The sequence below is a fragment of the Corvus hawaiiensis genome, chromosome 8, assembly GCF_020740725.1.
Source record: "Corvus hawaiiensis isolate bCorHaw1 chromosome 8, bCorHaw1.pri.cur, whole genome shotgun sequence".
NCBI classification, from domain to species: domain Eukaryota; kingdom Metazoa; phylum Chordata; class Aves; order Passeriformes; family Corvidae; genus Corvus; species Corvus hawaiiensis.
Genome location: NC_063220.1, coordinates 22,090,053 through 22,109,804, shown reverse-complemented (window position 1 = coordinate 22,109,804; position 19,752 = coordinate 22,090,053). Strand labels below are relative to the sequence as shown.

The 19,752-nt window shown below is 41.6% G+C and overlaps 1 protein-coding gene across 2 annotated transcripts in view; it reads left to right on the top strand.

Annotated features, from left to right (window-relative positions):
* DUSP29 (dual specificity phosphatase 29) overlaps positions 1-19,752 on the top strand; it is a 50,277-nt gene that overhangs the window by 11,321 nt on the left and 19,204 nt on the right. Inside the window, exon 1 of one of the 2 annotated variants that reach the window (XM_048310562.1) lies at positions 14,465-14,586. The exons of the other annotated variant lie outside the window; for it this stretch is intronic. The gene's annotated coding sequence lies outside the window, so the exon portion shown is untranslated. Of the gene's footprint in view, positions 1-14,464; positions 14,587-19,752 lie in introns of those variants that run through there. 2 annotated transcript variants of the gene reach the window in all.

The following is a 19,752-nucleotide window of genomic DNA, read 5'->3' as shown; positions in this document are numbered from 1 at the left end:
GGAAGAGAGGACAGAAATTTTCAACAAGTTTCATGCAAAGAGATGGTGCCAAGGACAGGTTTCCCATGGAAAGAAATGCCAGCCAAGATACTGTCCTGGTACTCACCATGTGTAGCTAAGAGCGTCAGCCTTTCTCTCAGGTGCATTGATTCATTCCTCCTTGCACAGGTAGCTTTGGAGTTGCTGCAGCAAGGATGGCCCTCCTATGGGAGCATCTTCATCTGTAGTTTTTGCTTCCAGCACACACAGGACCACTCTTCAGGTACAGCGCCCTAAATAACCCCCCATGCCTGTAAACAAGGGTGGAGGGAAGCGGTCTTGGGACAGACCCTGGTTCTGCATTACACTGCCCTGTTCCAAGTTAGCCCATGGCTCCAATTCTGCTTTAACCTTGGCACTGCCCACCAAGACCAGGCAACATTCTCCTGCATAGCCCTGATGCCTAGACCAGATCTGCCCAGCTCCTGCCAGCCTCACCAGAATTGCAAAGCGCTGTCAACCCCACTTGCCAGACTTGATCCTCCTCCCATTGTCTTTTGCCCTGTATTTTTCTGATAACAAGGCTATGTGTTACTGTGGAAAGGGGCTTCAAAACAGCTTGTGCTTTGCAAATTTACTTCATAGTCTAAGGTTCAAACAGTATGTGCAGCTCCTGAAGCCAAGTCAAACAGGAATCTAGGGCCTATGGGACTTCCAACATATAAGTTTTCTTTAGGCAACAATTATTTTGCTTAGAAACTAGACCCTTGTTCTGTTGCAGGAGGCTGCAGTTTAATAAAGTCAAACAATTTGCTCTTTGCAATGTACTATTTGCAGTACAAGTATCATTGAGTTACATTGCTCCCCCTCACCACTGCCTCCTGGAACCTCGACTGTTTATATACAGAAAGCACTCTCAGGAAGCACTCCTAAAAATACCAGCAATGTTAGCTGAGGATCTGGCTCTGTCTCTCCTCCGTCTGCTTCTGCCTCCATAACATCCTTCCATTATCTTGATGCTCAGCAACCCCAGCTGTTCAAGCAAACTTTTCTCATTTTCATTCTCTAAAAAACTGTCCTTTTCTTTCCTCCTCTGCCAGTAGCCATTCTCTACCCTGCCACAAAGCAGCTTCTGTGATGTTGCCATATCATGTCTTATCTAGTGTTTTCTCATTTGATTACTAAGTTAAAGTGAAGCCCATGCCAACTTCCCATCTTTGAGCTCCACCCACTTTTCAGACAACAAGGTGGTGGCAAGTCAGGGTAATAATAGTACCTGAAAATGAATAACATCTTTTACTTTACTTTGTAAAGAGGCATCTGAATACTGCAAAACAAGATGTAGTATTCTCCACAGATTAACTTTTGAAACCACTCTCAGGGAAGTTACTCTGAAGACAAAGGCATCTCCCAGTGGAAATACCATTGCAAATAAAAATATTTTCACAATAGTACAAATAGAAAATCTGCACAGCAAGTCCAGCCAGCTGATAAAAACATCAGTTCTTAAATATCAAACTCAAAAGCAAGACTGGGATTCAGAATGGTTGATGGGCTGAGCCTCCCCTCACACAAAATGTTACTTGTCAAGGAATAGGGTCCCGCAGTTGCTGCAGACTGGTTGTTGCCAGTAATCTTCATGACTACAAGGATCTTCCAGCACATTAAGGAGACACCCAGCACAGACAAAGTTCATAGCAGCACAAAGGATCTTTGATGCTTCTGTCTGTCCACACATCAGCCATTGACTTGAATATTTCTCTTCTGTAGGTGTTCAGCAGACAGACGCTAAAAATGAAAGCTCAATAATTCTGCTATTGTAGTAGACAAGATCTACTCCTGTGGTTATTCACAGTGTAAAACACTTCTGACAGTTGCTGTTCTACAAACCCCTTTCTATGAAAACAAAGTATCTAATTCCTCCTAATTCAATAACAATTATAATTCATCTATCCATCTAATATCAAATATCAAAAATGAAATATTCACAAACATTTACAACCAAAATGATCCATTAAAGCCCTTAGGATTGCTTTTGGAAGATCAACAGCTCTTTGACAAAAATTCCCAAGAAGCACAGAACTGTAAGAAGTGAGACACTGAAAACTTTTGCACCAACATCATTTAGGTTGCTTGCAATGAATAAATAAATAAATCAGTTCTTTACAAAAACCCCACCCACCATTGGAAAACCATCAGCCGGTGAAGAGTAAGCAAGGAATTATTTGCTCATCTCTAGCGACAATTGGCTGTTACTAGAGTTATTCTGACACATTGTTTTCAAGAACATCTGTTTCCACTCTGACTCCTTTAACTTTCAGATGTGAAAAACAAAAGCTCATTTTCAAGCCATGTCTCCCATCTTCAGTTGGCAACAGTTGCATGATTATGAAGTTATTGTTATGCTGGATGATCTGTTTGTCAGTTTATATTTTCCTATCATATCTATTTTTAGCTATTCATTAGTATTACTCAGAGTCTCTCCTATAAATCTTAAACATTTATGGCACATCTCGACAATTCATCAAATGGAGCCAACCTCCAAGGAAAGGAAACCCAAACCACTTCCCCTACTCAGCTGAATGAGATTCAGATCCTTGTCTTTTAAACTTGAAACTCAACATTTTCCCATCTGCTCTTTATACACAACAGCCCTTTTGCTCTGCACCAGTATTTTATTCTCCATTCATAACTTTTTACTTCCCTCCAGAGGTTTCCTGGTGCTTTTAGTCTGCTGGACTCATAGAAGTCATAGAAGACTTGGATTTTGGAGGGTTTCTCCCCCCACACTCCATTGAAGGGGAAAAATAATCATTCAGCAATGAATGGCCACTTTTCATTGCTCATTCACAAGAGAGACACAGCAGGATCCCAGGGCTGGACTCAAAGACAATTTTCTTCGCTATTCTCACTAGAGGGAGAAACGTTTTATCAGAGACTATTCAAACTAGGAATATTTGGAAAATTAAATTTATTTTTTGTTCTATTCACTGACTTGCATTTCCAATCCTCTGTGTGTGTATGTGTAACTACCAAAAAGCTGCACAATTTTTGTGGCTATGGCCATGCTTGGAGGTACCAGTACATGTGACTTGGCCAAGTCACCCATGCAGAAAACATTTCTAAAGGGCTCAATCTATAATGGCCAACAACAAGATGCTTTAAAGAAATAATAACCAGAAGATGTACCCTAGCCAAGAGTTTTGCAGAAGGAAAATCTACACTGGTGAAGAAGAACCAGCCGCTTCAGCCAGGCAGCACTTGGCCACAGGGAGAAGCTGCACCCCAGCTCCTGGATCCTGAGACCAAATACTGTCACAGGCCAGGGGAGATTGCTCTCCTCCTCCTCAGCTGTCCCAGGGAAGTCCCAGCCTTGCACACCCTGCACAGTTGAAGGCTAAGCAACATATTTCTCAGATGAAACTGTTAATTGTCTGTGTGTAATTAGCTGATACCTGACTAGAATATACAACTGATTAAAAATCAGTGACCATCTTTTTCATTTCCTACATACTTGTATTAATCAAAGGAGACATAATATAACAAGAAATGAAAACTGTACCAAGGCAAAGAGTTCTGGCATGCATGTTAGTTTCAGAGTGCTTTTAATTTAAACAGTTCATCTGATGAAGCAGAATAGCAGGATGTGGCTCTTCAGGGAGGTAGGGAGTGCTTGGGAGAAGTCAGTAACACAAAGAAGTATTTAAGATTTTACAACCAAAATTGTTTTCTGTCAATTCACACCATTCTTCAATTCACCTGTCTTTTCCTACTGTCAGTTTTTGGAAGAAAAAAAAAATTAGTTTATACTCCATTACACCTCCGTGTGGTTATGCACTGGTTTTAACATACTATTAACCTCCAGCAAGTCCTCCAGTTTCTAATCCAGCCTGCTTCACACCAGACATATGTCAACTTACCAGCATCTCTGCTATCCCACTTCCTTTTGGTTAGATGTCAAGTACCAGTGCCATACCAGAATGACTGGCCAGCCATCCAAAAGCATTTTAACAGACAAATACTAATACATCTTTCTCAGGCTGGTCATCTAGCCATCCCAATGCTCAGAAATGCTTGCCTGCCAGTAAAGGCTGGTCTGCTAAAAAATAAAGAAATTAATTTTGGGCTACTTGGGAAAAAAAATCCTAGAAAACCTATATATCCTAGTAGTTGTCCCATGCAATGTATTGGAAGAGCACTTCTGGAACTCTGTGATTATACTGGCAGAACATTGTGCCACAGAATATCAATTTACAGTGTAGAACTGAAATTTTGAAAAGAAAAAAGCAAACTCTGTAGGCACAATGATTCAGAGATGAACGATTACAGCAGCAAACCCAAGCAAGTCAAAGAAAGCACCATCAGCATCCCCTCCCCACTCAAACCACTCTTCCCATGAAAAAGAAGTATGCCAAATCCCTTACAGTTCTTTCAAATTAAAACACAAGATTAAACTGAAGATTGACACAAACTACAAGGTTCAAATCCTATCCAGATTTCCCTTAGCACTAGATATTTACAGATCTGGGATCTTAAAAATTTATAACGGCAATAGCAGTCTTGGATCCAGAATCACAGCTAGACTCAGACACATGCATCTACCTGTAGCTACATAAGCAAGAACTGTATTTCTGTGAGCCCCAGATGTTTAGAACTCTTGTATCACACACATATACTCCCTTTCCCATTGTGGGAATGTCTTTATAAAGCATGGGATTTTATTCTTTGTCTTAAAGTTCATAGTTTTCATTATTTTTTTGACAAGCACAATAAACTTAGATTCCTCCTCCTCCTCTTCCCGTGTCAAGGAAAGCTGAGTTTCTCTGGTAGATTTAGGAGTATGTACCATGTTACAAGACATGGAAAAAAGCCTACAAGAGTAGAGTCCTGCCACCTGGCACACCATGTCCTAGAGCTAAAGCAGCTGGGAGCATATGCTGTTTCATTGACTTGGCTATGCCTTATAATGAGCAGTGCCAGGGAAGGATGTATACATACATATATATTACAGAATCATCAACACCCATGACATTGGGACATTTAAGAAATCTTTTCATTTACCAGTGCCTCCAATCCCTGCTTGGTCAGCTCTGGGAAGTAGCAACTCTCTGTGAGCTGTTGATCACACTAAGATCCCTATTCAAACCAAGATGATTCCCACCAGAAAGCAGAAATTTGACCAGGCCCTGGGTTATCACATACAAACTGATGGAACAAATCTGTGTTTCAATTTGAAGGGGATTGTTTCGTAACAGAGCCATAGCAAATCGATTTTTTTTTAAACATATGGAGAGACTATACACTAATACGATTTATTCAAGGCTTTAGCCTTTGGATGGCAGATTTAGCTACATTAGCCCATAAGATGCATGAATTGCCCAATTTCGGAGCTATCCTTTTAGCAGTGTTGTATTTACACACTCAGATGAGTGTTCAGCTGCAAAAGCAGAGAAAAAGTTTCATGTCACTAAAATGTAAAGGTTGTAAGATGAACCACTGCATAGTCCAAAGGAACTCATCTGTAACAATGAAAACATCATTATTTGGTTTAGTAACTAATGGTATAAATATTCCACAGCATCAGGAAACATAACTCAGAAACAGAAAACACTCGCAATCACAGTTCACGCTAGCAGGATGCAAGAACTTGGCCCCCAACACTGCTGAGACCACGAGCTCACAGTATGGGCAGGCACCCAGTGTGTATGCCAAGCCACCCCTCTGTGCCTGCCTTGAGAGCCTCCTCAGGTGCTCCTGCTCAGCCCCACGGCCCTTAGCACACAAATGACAGTCACATAAATGCAGCAGGATCAAGAGAGAGAGACAGGAGAAGGGGGCAGGGCATAGTGGGGAACACAGGAGGACAGAACCCTGAGTCACTCCCATGAGTCGCAGCTCATCTTGTCCAAAGGCCTGAACTCCCACCAGAGCACAGAGATGCTGTGCCCAGGTTGTTCCTTACAACCATTAATATAGACTTGATGCTTTCACTGTCCTGTCATGGCTGCCCAAAGGATTTAGAGTTCAGGCTGAAGACTTTTAGTAATTTCTGCCACAGCAGCATAGCAGGGCTCTAGAGACACTGACGGTATTTATAGCAGCCTGAAAATTGTACCTCTTCTCACCAGCTGAACCAGTTCCCTGAGCTGACTGCTACAGCTAATTGAGAGAAGACTGTCATGTACCATCAGCTAAATTTACTGCTGGTCCTCAAGATCGAGTTGTCCTGACTGCATTGTGACAGCAGTGTCTAAAGGGAGGTCATCTTCATTTCTACATTTTCTCTCTAGGAACAAGAGTTTCTTCTATATCTGCACTGCTAGGTTTCTATTTATAGGCTTGAACCCTGTGATGTAATCTTCCTTTTTGTTTCCAAGGAAACACTATTTGAGGTATTCTACTTTCAAGTTTTTATTCCTTTTGGTCTTCCCCCCCTCCACCTGCTCTCTTCCTCTCTCTTTAAAGAAACAAGTCAATAGGTAAAACCTGTATTTATCCCTGGCATGCCGTGTAGTTCTCTTTCTCTAAAACCAGGCTTATTCATGGCACTAAACATTTCAAGACATTTCAAAAATATGCTTGGCAATAATTTTATGCACTGTTTATACATATGACTTTTCTGATAGCAAATGAGCTATAATTGCATTAGGCAGCAACTCCTCTTGATAACTCATTTTTTTCAAAAACTTAATGTCTGCATCTCAGCTCCAAGTCCTCTTTTCCTCCAAAGATTTTTTTTAAAATCATCTCACTGACCATCCAGCCAGTTTTCCCATGGTTTTACTTCTTAAGTAAGTGATGACCAGACCTGTCCCCTGGCACTCCCTTTCTGGCAGCAAAGCATCTCCTGATGCCTCTTTCCATGCTCCTTTCTGGGCTATGTTCTCAGGTCTGCGGTGGCTTGGAGGTCATTTTCATTCAAGTGAAAATCCTCTACATTCATGTTCTTTTAAAATAATTGGTTGTCACTTCACTGTCTGTAAGTCAGGAAAATGCAGAGGACTGAATCCATAATTTATATTGAAATCAGCATTTGTAACAGCTGGAATAAGGTGTGTTGAAAGGACACTTGCAGAAATGCAGGTGCTTTGGAGTCTTACTGGAAAAGCAGTGGGTCAAGCTAATAACTTGCCTTAAAATTTTCAGCATGCGTTTATGTGTATGGGTCAAAAGATATGGGAGAGACTGGCTGTGTTAACAAGGGACTATTTTAACACAGCAGAAAAATTAAGAGCAGCAATGCTCATAAATGTAGTTGATTAATTGTGACTGGGAAACCTACTCTCATTTTTATTACTACTGCCTTGTGCCTCTGTGATATAAAAACAATAAATGAGCTGAACTGGTGATATTCTGCTCAAGAGACAACAAAGTAACAGACAAAATTTTTTTAAGGACCACCCACTTCAGAACATAGAAGGGCAGGTAAAATTCCAACCTAAAGATGATGATGTGGACCAAGACCACTCAATAAGAGTTTGTGTGGTGAAGGGGAAAAAAGGTGTTAAAGCACATGATAGATAGATATAAAGTCAACAAACTTACAAATTTTATGCTGTCAAGGAAATTATCAAAGTAAACGTGGAAATTATCTGTAGTCAGCATCTTGCATTTTGGGTCATGTTATAGACTAATATCCATCAATTCCTGTATCAGTTCCAAAAAAGGCCAGGCTCTATTTAAAAGGTATGTGACCTTGATTCAGGGGCAACAAGTCCTTCCACAACATCTCTGACTCAGCCACAGAAAAGGATGTGGAATGGGAAGACTTACATGATCTAGACCTGTGCCAATATATCTGGATTCTTTTCAAAAATTCATCAGAGTGTTTCCTCAAATCCCAAAAATAAGAGTTTCCTACGCTCTGTAATCCTGCTGGAAGCTGGTCCAGGGAGCCACTTGTCTCCTCCTTCTACCTCCAAAGCTTTCACAGTCAGTTTTTTCCCAGAAGACCACAGTTGTTATCAGGCTTCCATATCTCCTAATCTGGCCATGACTTAATAACTTGACACCACTGTCTCCCTCCCTAATGGTTACTCAGACCCAAGAACCTTAGCAAAAATCACATTTGACAGGAATGGGAAAAGTAGCAAGCTTCAGGTGTTTGTCACTAGGTTTTAGTTTATTTCTGAAAAAGAACATTTCTGGTAGCTGAAATGCAGAGCACATTTCATGGTCTGGCAATGCATTGCTTTAGAGATTGTGGCTCTGCAAAAAAAGAGCTTTATCAAGTTTGTTTGCTTCTCAAAGACAATCCTTGGCACTGGACAGGTCCAGTTGGGTCTCAGTAAATCAAAAGCTTATTTGATGTCAGTGAAACTGATGCAACTGCTGTTTTGCTCCAGGTTGTCAGAAAGCATTTTAGTAATCACTTTCAGTCAGAATAGATGCTCAATTGTTCTTTCCTGCTGCAAGGGAGAAAAAACCAGCAGCTTGCTCTTCCTCAATAATTCCCTCATATTTCATTTTTAATCTCTTAAGCAAATTACAAGTGAAGACCTTTGATGTATGCGCCAAACTCATTCATTTCTCAGTACTTGCTGGACTAGAGAGGATCTCCCGTTCTTATGCATGTGGATGATAATAACAACTTCAAAGCCCCCAGGCATGTGTTAGCTCTCCCCAATTTCCTTTCTAAGTATGCATTTCGTGGGCCAACACCAGTTAAGAACCATAAGCAGCTGTACTTGAATGCCATCTATTAAGGCAGCCTTGCTATCTCTCTCATAATGTAACAACTCTATTTCTGCTTTGCAGATCTACTCAGTCTGGATTTTGCATTTTTCCTGAAATGGAGTACCTAATTTCCAGCGTTTATGGTGTTCTCAGCTTAAAATAGTCTGGAACCTGATCAAACTCAGAGCAAAAAGTCACTAAAAGGTACTTGCCCTGAGGTGGTGTGGAGCATTCCTGGTGGATTATGAGGCATTGTTTTGCTGTTGTGGGGTTTTATGATATGAAGTGCACTTGATTACTTCTAGAAGGACGGTAGGTCATAGCCATATGGTACCACAGGACCAGATGTTCCAAGTATAGCAGAACAGCTGCACCTGAGCAGTGGCTGGGCAAACTTCCCCCAAGCTTGCTAAGGAAGAATGAAAAGGGGACATATTTCAAACCAGTTAGTGTTGTAGTTGTCATCATTATTTAGTCTGTCCAACTCATTATCAGAACACTTGGAGGCAAAGAGCATAAAAGAGTTGAAGAGAATATCATATAGTCACATAAATAAGAAAAACCACCACCAGAGACAATTTACATTGGAAAAAAATAAATAGTTTTGGAAAAGATGTAAAAATTCAGGCTTTCAGCCAAGCTTTATCTAAGGAGGTGGAGTGGGAAGAGTAAACAGATTTTCTCTAGGGCAGAAAATTTATCCTGTAAGTGAGGAGCACAGATTTCATGCAGTTTCCTTTAAGGGGTTTGTTACTAACCACAGTCAGTGGAACAGACACCAGACCAATGGCACCAGTACGGCAACTCTGGTGTTTCCCCATTTGCCCTACCAGCAAGCCAGAAGCCTGTACCAAGTGGACTCCAAACATCAATCCAGTTTCTGGCTCCCAGCTCTATATAAGTCTAGATTTGGCACTCCATATACCATGAGATTACTCTGACCTGAAACATGCTCACAGCATGTCTGGACAATTTTTCTGATCAGAGTTACATACTAAGTATCTACTATTTTTGTTTATTTTTTTTGGTGTGCTATGCTTAGGAAATAGGTTGGACCACACATTTCTGGAACCTCTACAGCAATACGTTATTAATGATACAGAGAAGCAGAAGAAAAAAAGCTTCTTATCCCCATGAATAGCAAGAGTAGAAACAGACTGTGGCAGTTTCCCAATTCTCTTGTCAAGAGAATTTGGTGCAATTCTGTGTGTGTTGCTGTGGTAAATTAGGGACAAAACCACCTTGAATTTTGGCAATGCCATTTTCTTTAGTGGTCAGTTTAAACACTAACCAATTGGAGATGCCCCATTTTTGGGCCTCATGAGCACATTGGGATGCCCTGCACAGCACAGAATGAGGTACTCACTGGGTACTCTCACTGCATAGGATTCCTCTGGTAGGTGCTCTCCTTGCAGGGCTTTCTGTTAGCACTGTCTGAGCAACAGGGGAGTCAGCAGTTTGGGGCCCCAGGCTCTCCCTGTTCCCAGTATTCTTTGGTAAGGGGAGGTTACAAGAAAAACCTCATCCTTATTTTCCACATTACTATGCCTTGGGATCTATACTCCATTTCAACACAAATCTCCCAGAACATTTTTTCTGCTGACAGTGAGAGAAAAAGCAGAACAGTGAACAAAATGCCTTTCAGAGCCCTGGCCCCAGCCTCACCCCACAAGCCCAGGGAGCCGTGTTCGGGACTGGGGTCCTTCCTTCCTAACCCCCAGGGAACTTGCTTAGGAACCCACATACTCTCTTACAAACACAGCCACTATGCTGGGCTATTAGCCCTGTCACAGACATAGCAAGAGATGTACCGGTCAGTAAATCTGACTCGTATCAGGTCAAATCCAAATTACCCTCTTGGCAATAATGCCTAAGAAGCTCATAAAACAGTATGTCTACTTGTTACATGACTTGGACAAACAACACCAGCCTTTATCTACAAGAGCATTTGCTTACTGAGTAAAAAAAGACAACCACAAAACATAAAAAAGTGACATACCACGAATCTATAATTTCTGATGGACCTTTCAGTTTCTCCTATTTTCAGACTTTCAGAAATGATCCTTAATGTGTCAGCTTAAAACATTCAGACACTGAAATCCTTGCTCTGTGAAGCAAAGCTGCCCCTTTGATTTGATTTGCAGAATGGCCTCACAAGTCAACATAATTCTGATTCCCCTGCTGATAGCAGCAACACTACTGACGTCTGGCTGAAATGAAGTAATGAACACAACAGACAGCGCTTATTAAAGAATCAAATAAAACTCTGAATACATCAATCAAAAATAAGCATATAACCAATATTTTCCGGCAATCTGTAGCTGGGAGATGAAGAGGGAAGCACAAACCCAGGCTCAAACAGTAGGTTACTTAGGGCAGCAATTGTCATTTTTGTTTTATGGGTCTGCAGTGCCTGTCTCAGCAGAGCCCTAACCCCGATGGGGGCCATTAAGCAATACTTCAGTACAAAGAGAAATTAAACGAGTAACGCCCAGCGAGATACTCCTGCACGCAAGGTATTGTCAGACAAGTTTTATGTAGTGCTGTATAAATGCCAGTTGACTTCAGCAAGAATCAAGGGCACGCAGCATTTTGTGAGGAGGGTGCAGTCATTTAAAGCATTTCTGCCTATCTGCAGTAATCAAAACAAGTTATAGCCAGGCTACAACTATATGTCTAGTTTGAAGACTGCTTGTCTGTGTGAGACAGAACCATCTGGATTTACTTTACAGTTAACTTTAAATATATATATATATATATATATAAGGTTTCTTAACTTTTGCCAAACAACTGGAAACATAATGGTTTCTGCATGCTGTTAGCATCTCAGTACAGCTGCAAATGTCCATTAGGACAATCTTATATAATTATATACTTATTCTTCCCATGAAATTGTTAAAAACCCAGCTTTTCCAAATAAGAGCATATTTTGTAGCGAAGAGGAAATCTTCCAGTTTACCAGGTTGGAATGGGGGAGGGAAGTCTACTAAAGCAGAACTTTATTCAAAGCTTTTTCTTTAAACGAACATAAAAATTTGAAGTCTTAGTGTGTCAGATTTTTCCAACTATAGCTCTAGTGTGGTCTGGCCAGAAATCTACAATTTCTTTCCCTTTTCCTTTTCTTTGTTGAAGAGACTCATTCCTTCTAAGATTTTTTTTTAGGGGAAAAAAAAGCAGCTTTTTCTTTTTTTTTATCCTCTTCCCTACCCTTCCCTCTGGATGGGACTTTAGTTTTCATCCTTCCCACAGTTCCATACTCTTGTTCCACAGAAAGTGTCAGTGGCACCTGTGGCCAGTGGGTGACTGCCCTTGGGAGCTGACCCCCGGCAGCAGGGATCTGCACATGGAACACGAACATGCTGGATGCAGGCAAGGCTCCAGGAATGGGGAGTGATCTGCATTTCAAAGCACCACCACCATCAGTTTGGCCAAGATTTTCAGAAATCACCAATAACACGGCACACATCCGTTTTTAGGAGTTCAAGGTAACAATCCAACTTTCCAGAAGACAGGTCCTTACCTCTTCCAAAATAAGAGCCTTCCTCCTGTGTTTTCTATGTGTCCAGGCTCAAAGCACTCCAAGTCATTGGCCACTGTCGAAACATCTCAGCAGCTACGATTTTTTAGTTAACAAAAACAAAACTAATGGAAACACAAACAACTAGTCTCAAAAATTGGACACAATCCTGTGCAATGTGCTCTAAGATGACCCTGAGCAGGGAGGTTGGACCAGATGACCCACTGTGGTTTTTCCAATCTTACCCATTCTGTGACTTTTCTAGGAGGTGAGTGATCTTCTGCACATGTTCTCAGGACCCTACAGAGAGAAGGGAACAAGGGCTCATACTGTTTTGACAGCCATTCAGACAGAAAAATACTTTTTTCACATGCCTTCCTGAAAATAACAATATCACAAAACACTGTAATGCTATTGATCTGACATCAGAAAAACAACCTTGGTCAAAGACAAGCAACAGACCACTGCCCATCCCTCACAGAGCAGCCTCCTCTCACCAGCACTGCCAGTCTGCTGGATCATCTTACCCATGTTACCCATACCAGGTCACCTGCAGGGATAAAGAAACTGCTGCGAGTTTCTGTTATATGAGGTCTGTATCTCCTCCTCCACAAAGTTTCTCTGTTATCAGTAAAGAATTAATTTGCACAACAACCTTACAATATAACTTAGAAGGCACAGCAGGTTTCTAGCATCCAAGCTCTTTCTCATTTTAAGAGTGACTATCTGAGTAATTGGCAGGGAGGAGCTTGGCTGCTCTGTAATGCATAAACTTGGCTGGAGTGATGCTGTTAGCATGAAACAGCAGCAGATCCACTGCTCAGAACTTGAACTGAAACTGTTTATTACTCCACATCTGTACTGCAGCATTAGCCACAGGCCATGACCAAGTCTGGCCCTGGTCCTTCTGGGATGAACTTTTATCTTTTAAACAGACGGGATGACAAAGGCGATTGAAAGGATTTAAAGCAACATTAAAAATAACTGACAGAGTCAGGAATTTGTGTCCCACTGAAAATTAATGGCAACTACTGTGGGACTTGGATACTTTGGAAAAAAAGCTCAGGCCACTTGAATCTTTGGTAGGGCACAGGTATTTGCAGTCACAGAAGACTGTTTCTGCTCTTGCAAGACATGAAAAAGATTCCACAATAGGTCTCCATCAATAGATGCCTGCTTTTTGCAGGCACTGGTGTGACAGTAGAGAGCACTGTGAGCCAGAAAGATAGGCAAGCAGTGCATGCAGGTCTGCTCAGATAGATCATTCTCAGTATGGTCAACTCAACAGGAGGAAAGAGGTCCAGAGACCAAAGGGCTACTTCCAGTACCACATTCTTGCCCTGACTGGTCTTTTTGCCTCTTTTTTCCACTCCCAGGCAGAAGGCAACAGATCTGAAGAATTTCTCTTAAGAAATATCAATGCTCACATGACAGCTAGATCTTAGGTCATTGCAAGCCTAACTCCAGCAGCACCAAAATCTCCTCCTCCTAATGCTGTTATGTGAGTTGCAGCTCTGAGGCAAGGTTTGCTGCAGAACAAATGCCCATGCAGAGGATGTCATGTACCAGCTCTCATGTGTGATCCCTGAGCCCTTCAGCCCCATGGCCATGAAGGTCACCATTCACAGCAGACAAAGTACTGGAGTGGAAGAGCTGTGACTCTGACACTGGAGGACCCAGCTTTGATCTTCAATGAACCTGGCTGTGACTTACCAGGGAAAGTTTTAGGCTTTCTTCAGCAGGAAGGCATGGAGCTCTTCAGGGAAGTAGAGAATTTTTGAAAGGTTGGAGGGTGCACCTCTGCCTCTTTTTGGTGAGCTGTGTTCATGTTACCAGAACTGAGCAGTGCTGAGCAGCACGTCGGTCTCTCAGCAAGGAAAGGCATTTTGTAAGTCAGATAGGTACTGAAAGTGTTGGAGAAAGGCAAGACAAGAGGTAGGGGAACATGGTTTTCTGGTGGTGCACATACAAGAGAAAAGGACCTTGTCAGGATGCTACCTCTCCCATTGCCCATTGTTGTGCCAGTGCCAAATCACTTGTGTATAGCATGACGGGAAACAGCAGTGCAGTGCTCCTCACCCACATGCAGCAGCAAACATAGCACCGGCCTTGACAAGGGGACAACATCAAAGATGAAGTTTGTTTTATTATAGTCAACATGCAGGCATCATGTTATCTTAGTCATACCAAGACTAGGTAACTAAACTGCCAGGTTTAATGTTTCAGGTCACATCAGGGAATAGTTTTACCAGCAGATGTAAAGATCGTCATTTGGAGTGGGTAGCACTCAAGGTCAGAGTCAGCAAATCCTCCTCTAAAAATAGACTCTAGCTGCAAAGTTAGTAAGGTTTCTTTTGTCGTTCTGCCGCACTTCACAAGACCCAGTTACCTACAGCACCCACCTAAGCTTACAGGTAAGGCTAAGCAATATACATTTCCTATACTTCTGCTCCTTTTTTCTTCCTTTTATAACCTATTTAGTAAAGCGGGGAGAGGACTGAGAACTGGAAAACTTGCCAAGGTAACTATTAATTTCATAAGCTTGTTGCAGAGAAAAAAAAAATTATTACAGAGTCAAAAAGGTTTTGAAAGTATAATGTATAACTTTAGAAAACCAAATTTGTCGTGTTACAGAAATCACTTTATAAATTAGGAAATTAGGTGCCGAAAGTGTAACTATCTTGGAGATAATTTCAATTTAAAAGTTACAAATGAAAATGCAATTTTTTAAGATTTGTAACATCTGTCCCAAAATATTTTGCCTATTCTTCAATAATTGTTCCACCCTCCAGTCAAATCTAGCTTTTCCAATTGAATTAAAATTCTCTCAGATGATGCTGTGTTTTAAGTTTCTTTGGACACTCTCATAATATTTAATAAAATCTCAGCTTAATCTGTTTTCAATTAACCAGTCCAGTCAACAATAAAGAATGAGGGCAAAAGTAAGTTTTTAAAAAGTCATATGTGGCTTAGAAATTCGCTGAAATAACTGGTTAGTTTTGAATATTCACAGCAGGAGGGTCTGGGAAATAATTGCACAGAGGCTACAATTATTCTGGTTTTAAGCTGTTTAAAGATGACTGCAATAGATGAACTATTTTACAGTCCATGAATGCTTTAAGCATAAGAACGCAGGGGTAAAATAAAGAAACTGAAGTAAATGAATTTTGATGAAGACTAGGACAGGAATAGGGAACACAGGATTGTACTTTTTGCTTAAGTATCCTTCAGGTACCTGAGGAATCCAGTTTTGAAATTTGCTAAATTCTTTGAGGGATCTTTTAGAGAAATATTTTTTTAAAGACTTCTCCATCACAAGAAGTATTTGTAAAAAATTAACCTTTTTTGCCTAGTGTTAGGGAAAAAACCCCAACCAAACAAAGCAAGACACAACCCCACCCAAGGAACCTTTGCAGCGCCACAGCTCATTGCAGTACCCTGGGGTGCAGCAAGTGTGAGGTTACAGGGGAAGCACGCAGCTCTTCATGGCTGCTGCCAGCCTTTGGAGTCTGAGCAAAACAGCACGGGGTGGCATGTCAGGGAGCACCATTTTCAATTCATTTCATGAAATCATCTGACAAAGCAAGCTTTTGTTACTGCAGCTGACCAGCTCTCAGCTCAACTGATGTACTTTGAGTTACAAAAAGCTTAGAAACCAAAGCACTGTTTACCCTCCTCCTAAGTGCAAACACTGCTCCAGACATGTGCATTGGCTTCTGCAAGAACTTTCCAGTTTATAAAACAGCACTCTGCTTAGTCATACTCAAAAAGGGCAAGTACTTTTTCACCCTGAAGGGAGGTATGCATCTGGCATGTGGGCTGGAAATGGAAGAACAGAACATTTCTTAAAAATTCAAGAACTTGCTGAGTAGATCTTCCCTCACTCTTTCTGAAGACTCTCAGTCATTAGATCTGATTTTTGTCTGCCTTCAGCACTGAGCAAGTGCTTACTTGAAGATAGTTACTAAAATAGATTCGAGTCTTTTGCACATTTTTTGAAAGTGTAGGACTGGTATTCTCCATCCTTACCTTCTCTTGGTTCCCTCCCTCTTGTACACACTTGTTACAAACATTGTTCCTCTGTGAAGTTCTTATCTAAGGTGGTTATTAAACTGAAAGAATGAAGTAAATAAAAATAAAACCTTTAGTTTTGCAGTTGTCTGGAAGGCAAGAAGGTCTCAGTTTTTACTCCCTGGAAGATAGAAGTCCAGCAACTTCAACAGTGTTGAATTCTGCCTGATAAATAAAAACATTCAAATAACTCAGCCCTCTATCCAACATCAGAAAAGAAAATGGGAGTAATTTCTTAGTAACAAGCTCTTCATGCACAAAAATGATTTCTCAATCAAAATTACAGGGGTTTTTTGCACATTTTTGTTCTTCTGCTGAATATAGTGTTCTTGGCAGTAGATTAACTACTTCAGTCTCCAGTTTTGAGGGTCAAACCCCCAACTAATTTCAAGGGCACTGTGTTTATCTCCTACTGCACTGAGATGGGTATAAGGCCTAGTAGATATGTCATTACTCTTGTAGACTCCTCATGAAAGGCTCAGTGCTGATAGGTGGTTTTCTTTCCTTCCCTTGGCATCTTTGGAAAAAACTTCTGATGATACCATGACTCCACTCCTTTTACAGACCTGACATGAGGAAACAGGTAGGAAGCAAAATCTGAAAGCATCAGAAGAGGAATAAGATTAAAATCTGCCTCCACATTTACAAACAGGTTGTATATTTAGGTGTTTGCTAAATGCTGAAAACTTTTGCTTCCCAGCTAAACCAGATAAATTTGTGATTGCCTGGTATTTTCAAGGAGAAGTAGCTTTTAGACAACTCTGAGTACAAAACCAAGTACACTTGCGCACACCAAATTAAATTTAATAAAGCCAGCATCAGAAGCACCACTAGCACAAGTGATCAATGTCATAGGAGCTAGAAGAACTTTCAAGAGCAGGAAACATGGGTGGCAAAGAATTTAAACTATTTTGCTATATAAATAAGGACTGAAGTGGGCATTAAGGCAAGGAAGCCCTGTGCTCAGCCTGACAGAACAGCTAATACTTCTGAAGGAAAGAGTAAGGAGAATTGTCTTCTCTCCATTTTCTTCCCACTTTTTACTTGTTTAGCCTCTCTCATTGCGTATTTGTACCAATGCCACTAGGCTCCAACTTTATTGAGGAGCTGAAGCTTCAGGCACTCAAACACAGCTACAGGTTGGCAGCCAGAGTACGTATGGTTGGGACAACAGCAGTGGTGGAGGAACCCCCTGTGCCAGGGAGGGGTGCAGAAAAGGAAAGGATATATAGGCCCTTGCACAGGACAAAGGCAAATGCTGTCCTTGTCTGTGCATGCCTGTTTTTTTTCTTTTTAAGTCTCTACAGCTGACTTGGATCTTAACTCCCAGGCATAAATCTTGCCAAATTGTTTGGCATCTTTATACACAGCACTAGGGCTTGCACAGCACGTTGAGCCAAAAAAATTAAGAAACATAGTATTTTGTTATGTAGCTAATGACTTATAGCTTTCAGTCTCAAAGTACTCAGAAACTTCCACTACACGTGGCAAACCAGCATTAGAAATGTAACAGCTCCACCGAGGCTCGGATGTTCACCTCTAGATAGAAAGCTCAGTTTTCCTCCCCCATCTGTGGGATTACCAAACCGTAGAGCTAATGACTGACATTTCCAAAAGCATTATTTTACCCCTACAAATCTTGTGGTGGGATTAGACATCCCTTCAATCGAAAGATTTGAAAATGGGCCACTACGTTCTATGACTTCACAGGGCTTTACTGGAAATTTTGGGTTAATTTGAGTAGTTCAAGGGACTCCAAACATAGTGCAGAAGGCAAATCTTTCACTGCTATATTAGTGCTCCAGCCACTAGACTGTGTTCATGCTCTGAATTAAACAGCAGATAGACTGGCAGATTTTCCTTTTTTCCACCCCCTTGCACTTTCTTTCCTTCCTCCCTGCTTTGTTAAAAAGAAAATAAAAAAAGCTAAAGAGCTGTATAAGAAATTCCATCTGGCAGCTGTAGAGTAGATAGTGAACATAAAGAAGAGATTCCTTTGCTGTTCCTAATGCATGCTGCTTATCCAAATTAGCCACACAATTACTTCTATCAATGCAAAACTAGTTTAATGGTTTTTTTTCTAGTGCACAGCACTTGAGAATGACTTAAAATGCAGTGTAATTTACCACAGTGTATGTCCTGAAGTGGCTCACTAATGAAAAGAGGATTAAGTCTCCATTATTCTGAATTACCGTTTTGTGAAATCTCTAACAATATTTTCATTTATATACATATAACCCAAGGAGGACAAATATTCCAGCCATCCAAGTGATTAACAAATAAAATTTATTAGATAACATGCACTTTGGTCTTATTTATGAAGAGCAAGATTAGGGTATAAAAATGCAGATGACTGGATTTTTATCATCCTTGTTCTGATAATACCCTTAAGTCCATGACGGCAGAACTGGGGAGTGCTGGCAGTTCAGTGTTCCGTGCACACGCTGGATCGCGTGGCAGAACCTGCAGGATGTTGGGCTCAGCAGTCACAATCTCGCCGGCTTGAGCACCTGCAGGGCCCACCCCCGGGTCCAGCCAGCCACCATGGGTGTCACAGAGAGGGAACGGGCATGTCACATCAGCTCCCACGGCCGGCCTTGGCACAGGCCAGCAGAGCGAGAAGGAAGCTGTGCTTTGGGCGCAGGGAAAGAGTGGGATGGGCCACAGACTGCCCTGCCTCACTGGGAGGGAACTCCTGGCCCCAGATACGGGGCTCTGTTCCTCACTGTGCCGTGAAGCTGGGCTCAAACCTTCCTGCTGGGGAGAACCCCTCTGGGACAAGGGCAGTCCACAGCCAGCTGACTTTTCATCCCTCCCCCATGAAATAAAAAGGCTCTCCTGAAGCAGCACTTCCAGAAGCAAGCAGGGTGCAGAGTTCTTTATGCAAAGGACAAAAGGACAGTCCCTATTCCAGAGAGCTTCTAAATGACCCTGGGATTAGCTCAGTTGGTCAGAGCAAGGTGCTAATAATGCCAGGCTCACAATCTCCATGTGGGCCATTCACCTAATGATCCTTGTAGTTCCATTCCAACTCAGACTATTCTGTGATCTAAGGTTGTGTGTCTCCAACACAGTGCAGTGCCACAAAGTGACTGCCAAGCTGGCACAGTACTGGTACATCATTCAGCCTGCACTAACTCATTTATAGCCCAAATGAAGCACCACAAGGGGTGGGAGCCTGCTCCAACAAGCCTGTACAGAGGTAACCCTGCAATCTGGCTGCTATCTGACTGCACTGGGTGAATGCTCTGCAAGAGATGGTCTCCTCTCCACATTAAATCTGCCAAAGACATCTGAGCTTTCCCTGCCTGGGCTTGTGCTAAACATTCATCCCTTATACCCACAACAGCATTAAGAACAACCACTCCAAAAAAATCCAATCTACTTTTCTCTTTTAATTCCAAGAGGGCTGGCCTAGGGAATAGTCTTCCTGGAGCTCTGTTTGGTGTACATAGAACATCTAATACGAGATCAGGTTAGACATCTTTGATTCCTGGGAAGACATAAGC